At 37.2% G+C, this 6,000-nt stretch overlaps 1 protein-coding gene across 3 annotated transcripts in view; it reads right to left on the bottom strand.

Moving 5' to 3' along the window:
• SLITRK4 (SLIT and NTRK like family member 4) overlaps positions 1–5,558 on the bottom strand; it is a 138,075-nt gene extending 132,517 nt beyond the window's left edge. For 2 of the 3 annotated variants that reach the window (XM_027690583.1, XM_027690580.1), the window contains exon 1: positions 5,486–5,558. The gene's annotated coding sequence lies outside the window, so the exon portion shown is untranslated. The remainder of the gene's footprint in view (positions 1–5,485) is intronic. The other variant, XM_027690581.1, reaches the window with a different exon arrangement.
• Between the last annotated feature and the right edge of the window lie 442 nt (positions 5,559–6,000).

Here is a 6,000-nt window from a genome sequence, read left to right on the forward strand (position 1 = left end):
GGTGGAGGTCAGCTGCACTCAGAAAGATGCATAATAAGACATAATCAAATTGTCTTTTAGACTGATTAATATTCCTGAACCCCAGGATTCTCAATCTTTACTGTGTCTGTGATCACAAGAAGCTACTGATGGCAAGACATTAGATATAAATGCTTTTCTTTGTGATAGAATATGATAAAGTACATAAGGTCCAGCTTTTGCACCAAACCTGTTGCTTGTTCTATCTTCATTTATAGATATGAATAAGACACATCTGAAATTCCTATTCATGAAGAGTTACATTTGCAACCATTTGCAGATCACAGATGAACAGACAGAACTGTGCTCTATGTAAGTCACTAAATATCCATATAAGTTACCCTTAAACATACAAAAATAATCTTCACATTCCCTGTGCAGTGAAACTCTCCAGAAATACAGTTAGGATAAAAAACCCAAACAATTGATGTCTAACTTTAAGTGGATTTTTCTCCAAAAAATCATGTGGGTTTCACTCTGAAACGTAAAAAAATGTTTGGAAAACATACCAGATTCTTTGCCCTATCAACGTTTCTCTTTAGGGATGCATATGTCTGGAATTTGATTTAATTAACGTAGCATATATCTGATTATATTAAATCATGAATGATTAAACCCCAAACATCAGGCATAAATTTTTGTTAACTTTATCTGTTTACATTCCATCAGAAGTTCTGCTCTGCTGTACTCTCAGTGGACTCTCAAAGGCAGCAGCTGGCTGGCTGCCCATCTCCCCACATAGATCCAGGACATGCCAGGCCCTGCAGCTAAAAAGAGTTTCATCAAAGAGAAGGGATTGGTTCTGTCCAAGGAATAACAGCATGACTTCAGTAGGAGCAACACTTCATTGCAAAACCCCCATCCTGCATAGATTAAATTTGATACTTATGCATACATAAGTACTTGCTCATATATGTTTCCCCCAGAAGAGTTTGAAATGCTGAAGACTGAGGTCCAATATCAAGTCTTGCCTGAAAGTCTGAGTTCATAATCATTTAAAAAAATCAGCCCACTCCAGTAAGAGATGGTTTAAACTACAGCCAGACCAGTGGCACCTCTGCCACTCAGGTGTGATACTACTCACACAGCATTTTGCCTCCACTTACTGCTGGCTCTCAATACAGCTCAGCACAGATGCCTTACACCACAAATAATTTCAACCTTCCTGAATGCAAATAAGACACAGCACAGAAATCTCATTTTAGGACATATTTAAGCAATTCAGAAGCATAAAATGTACAATAGGAAAAAGGAAAGCGATTTTCTCTTTTCACACGTGGATGTATCCTGGTACATGGCAAAGGAAAGCAAAACACTTTGCTGGACAGAAAGTTACAGTATCTTCATACTAATATTAAAAGACAAAATAGATCAAGACTAGGAGAAAACAAATTTTGTGAGAAGCAATTAATCATAATGAGAAAGCATGTGTGCTGGTTAACCATCTGCCATCACGGGAGCAAATTACCTGGCATTAATTTTGGAGATAAACACAGAGTTGAAATAGCACATTGCACATGGCAAACTGTGAGAACAAAATCCCTCACGTGCAAAAGGGAGGGATATGGCCTATAGTATTTAATTTAACATCTTTTACATAGCTCTACTGTCTGGAAATTAAAAACGGGCCATAGTATTTTAAAAATAGGTGTTTCATACACAGTGCACAGCTATCTAATATTTTAAGACTATCAGCTCCTTGTGATGTATCTTTTTGATGTTGACCAGCACCTTTGACCACAACCTCCTAGAGCAGATTGTCCCAAGAAACGATACAAATGTTGAGAGTGGGAAATTTTGAGTAGTCTGGACTGGAGAAAGAGGTGGTTCATATTGTAACTATAATAACATGGGATTAAATTTAACATATGTGTTTTGTGAATTAAGAGTTGTCAGGAAAAAACCTGTATATGTTAGCGTAATGAATTTCAGAGGAGAAAGCTCATAGATGTGAAAGACTCCACAAGGTATATTAAAGACAATAAAAAATCTGCCCAAACCACTAAAAATACTGTTGGGTGCTGGTTACATGATGTCAAATGGAGCAGTAGAGGCAAGGATGATCAACAGATAAAGATCTTTTTTTATACTGATCTTAGTTCCAAGTCTGTAAATCATTCCAGAATAACTGGAAGTCAAGATCCACCATACGTAGCAAATAAGTTTATCTGATGCATTTGCAATCAAACTCAACAGTATCTGAAAGCAGCCTGACAATATGTCAATAATACCTTAAAATTATAACATCAGGGATACTGAGAAAAGCACGTTACCACTATATAACTTTGAAAAGATACTGGCTTTCATGCCTCAGCTTGTAAGTGCTGCTTTAAAACATAGAAACAAAAGTCATAATAAAGTTATCCATACAATTCTCCATGTGCATGTAAGGTAATATTTAAAGCAAGGAGGAGAAAGTAAAAAAGCATCATGAGATTAGCTGAGAAGAGAGCAGTAAAGCTGTTTCTGCCAATAGCTGGCATATGATTTACTACACATGAACATCCAGAGAAACCACACAGAAAAATGTGCTTGAAAAGTGTAATTCTGACTGCATTCTTGTGCTATAGATTTTAGGATCCCCTGTCCACTTATTTGAAATAGGAAAATGGCCTAATTATCAGTGACATTTAAATTCAAAGGAACACTCAGTAAAGGTACGTGTCTCAGATGAAACTATTCAGGTTAACTGATGGATTCAGAGCCAGTTGCCTGCACTTATGTTGATTCAAGTTCTGGGTTTTTCACAATCACTTGGATTAGATTATGAAAAGCAACGTTTTAATACCTCACACAGCAGAGTGCACTGTGAATAATCTCAAAGGCCATTTCATATTCTCTAGGTATTTATACCGTACAAGTTTATATATGCCTGAAGACTGTCAAAACTTCTTTAGTCAGAAAAATTCAGCTGTTGAATATCTGCTTTGTTCTACATGGATACGAAGGAAGTGAATCACTAGATATTGACTTCTAAGCATTCAGAGTATTACAATGAATAAAATTCTTTTTCTTTGCAGAAATAAACACATCCAAAAGCAAAAGTATCTTTTCTGCATAATATTCTATTAAACACAGTGATTTTAGCAGCTGCAGTAAAATCATTATAAGGCTACTTTAGTTCAAATCAGGTATATTTTGATTAACACCTTACAAGTTATTTGATTTCACATTTCCTTTTTACCACCATGTTTATTTTTCTTTCCCTCTTGCTGTAACAAAACACCTGAAACTTGCACAGTGATAGACTAGATACCATACTACAAAAGAGGAAACATCACTTTCAGCCCTATCAAACACTGCCACAAGACCTGGTTTAGCATTTATCTAAGTAGCTTACAGCACTGTTGGTCCAGAAATAGAAAACAGGAGGATACCCAGTAAAATTACTTGCACAGCTAAGATAAAAATTCAGCTTAGTCTCATGAAAATTCCACTGAGGGTAGGAAATGCTACTACAGCAATCTATACAAGGAGAAAAATGAGAACACAGGAAAAAAGTAATTTCTGTAAAAGAGGTGTAGATTGTAATGCTGTGACGCTTCTGATTGCCAGAATGAACCAGCTGAAAGCGATGGTTTTGACGCTGTACAGAACTGGAGAGTGGTGTCACAAATATACACACACCCAGGTCAGCAAAAGGAACAGTATCCTGTTTGGAGATCTATGTGCTACACCCACACAGACAAAGTCAAGAAACTTTAGAGAGGCTTTTTCAGTTTGACAGATAGTTTAGAAAACAGTACAGTCTTGGGCTCTAATATTTCACACACAATGCTTTGCATAGGGACAGCAAACAACTGTATGATGGGCCTGAGTCAGCAGAAACATCCTGCTGATTTCTCAGCATTTCAACGATACAGATTCACTGTGTCAAAGTCTGTTCCCATTTATAAGGATATAAATATAGAGCAAGTCTGCTTTGGAAGAGGTGGTGACAGTTTATGAGCTTTATTTAGGAAGGTTCCTTGCAAATTATTCTGAAACCATTGTATAAATAAGGCGTTTCTCATTTCTCTGTTTAGTATATTAATAGAAGAGGATTTCCTGAATGGTAAAAAACTACTGTCTGTAGGGCTCAGACAACTATAGCAAACTCTCATACACAACAGCAGAACTGTTAAAGTGTGACATTTTTACGCATTACAAATTTGTTTTATTTCTGGCTTTAAAAGATATCATCATATTTGCCCAGGATGTATATGGAAAATACATGGTTTTTAGTTTCTGTATACTGACCCATGTTTCAGTCACAAAGAACAGAATTTAGACTTGGTCTAGTGGAAAGTGATCTTTAAGGTCCCTTCCAACCCCAACCACTCTGTGATTCTATAACTTCTGGTAACACAGAGCTCAAACACCTTTCTTGCAGGGAGTTTCACTTCTCTCACACCAGGATAAAACCAAGCAAGTTTCCACTTTGGAAATGCACCACCACAGCCTGGTAGAGCTTCTATGGATTAATTGATATAAAAAAATCTTTATATTTGTTCCTGGCTCTTCATCTGACTTCTTTTGCTACGCTTAGTAGCCATGAAGGTAAGGCTGTTCATACTCTTGGTACTTCAGATAACTGAATTAAAGACAACACTATTTTATAGTTCTCAGTTAGCACAATCACTGGATTTACAACTTGCAAATGAGCTAGGATAGTCAGCAGTTAGCAGAGTGTAATTACTGTGTGAATGGCCTTCTCTTGTCTTATGGTCCAGCAGTAGCCAGAGGCCATGGACTGAATAACCTTTCTTTAGAAATTATATGAACTTCAAATCATCCATGTGATCCATCTCTCACATGTGCAAACACCCCCACACTGTCTGTCTCTATTTTTTTCCTTGAAAATGAAATGTCAATAAGATATTTTTAGCTATTGCTTTTTTATGTTAATGGCAGAATGGTGCTAACAGATATCTCAACGTTTCCTATGAGATACACATGGTTTCAGTAAACATGCACCACTGGGCACCAGCCAGAATCTGACAACCTTTTTCATTCCTTGAAAACCATTTCATTGCACAACCAACCCACTGGAGACATTCAGTTTTTCAGTTTGGAATACTGAAATCCAGCCCTTTTGAGACAGTTAAGACTTGGTTTTTTATTAGAAAGTTTTACGCTCCAGTCTTCTTTTGAGAAAGAGAAACTGCTGTTGGTTTCAGTCAATTAGGGACTGCAAAACTGGGTCACAGATTTGTCTGGATGACTTTTGAGAAGCTACCAATATATATCCAAACTTTACATTGCTTATGGAAGGGTTGTCCATTCATAAACTATGGCTCCCTACTATCCACACCTCATTAGTCCAGCTCTTCTCTGAAAACACAAAGGAGTGCTCTTCTTTGAAAACTTCTTTTGCTGGGAGCGAACAAGTTGCTGCTATTATATTTGCTTTTTGGTTTGTTTTTTTTTTTTTTTAAAGACTCCAGGTTTTGAAAGATGGAGTTCTTTTAAAATGTCATCAGCTTACCTGTTCAGCTGAATCCAGAGGCTATTCTCCTCCATAAGAAGTCAAGAAAGATCAACTGTCTCTGAAGACTCTGGAGGCAAGACATGTGGAATTAAGTCAGTTCTCAAGTGCAGCAATATGTAACATAATCAAGCGTATTGCTTGTTCTCAGGGCTTGCCTCTGTACAACTGCAGGACTCTGAGTATTGCTTTTGAATCCCTTGGAACTTTACAATTTTTCTTAACCTTGGGCAGTCCCAAACATCAAATCATCACAGCTCCCAATGTCACAACACTGTAATTCCATCATGCAAGATTCAGCACTACAAATATCACAAGAAAAGAAGTTATTTATATTTTTCTTCTGATTTTCAAGACAGAGAACAGTCCTCAGGCTTGATCCCCTAGGAGGATTCCAGCCCTCCAAAGCTCCCTTTTGAGCACACCTTTAAGACTTGAATCCCTTTAATCAATGGGCATGTGTTTGCTTTAGGGGAAGCACCATGGAAGTCTGTTCTCCATGTGCAATAGGTCTG

Source organism: Neopelma chrysocephalum, unplaced genomic scaffold, assembly GCF_003984885.1.
Source record: "Neopelma chrysocephalum unplaced genomic scaffold, ASM398488v2 Primary Assembly neopelma1_81, whole genome shotgun sequence".
NCBI lineage: Eukaryota > Metazoa > Chordata > Aves > Passeriformes > Pipridae > Neopelma > Neopelma chrysocephalum.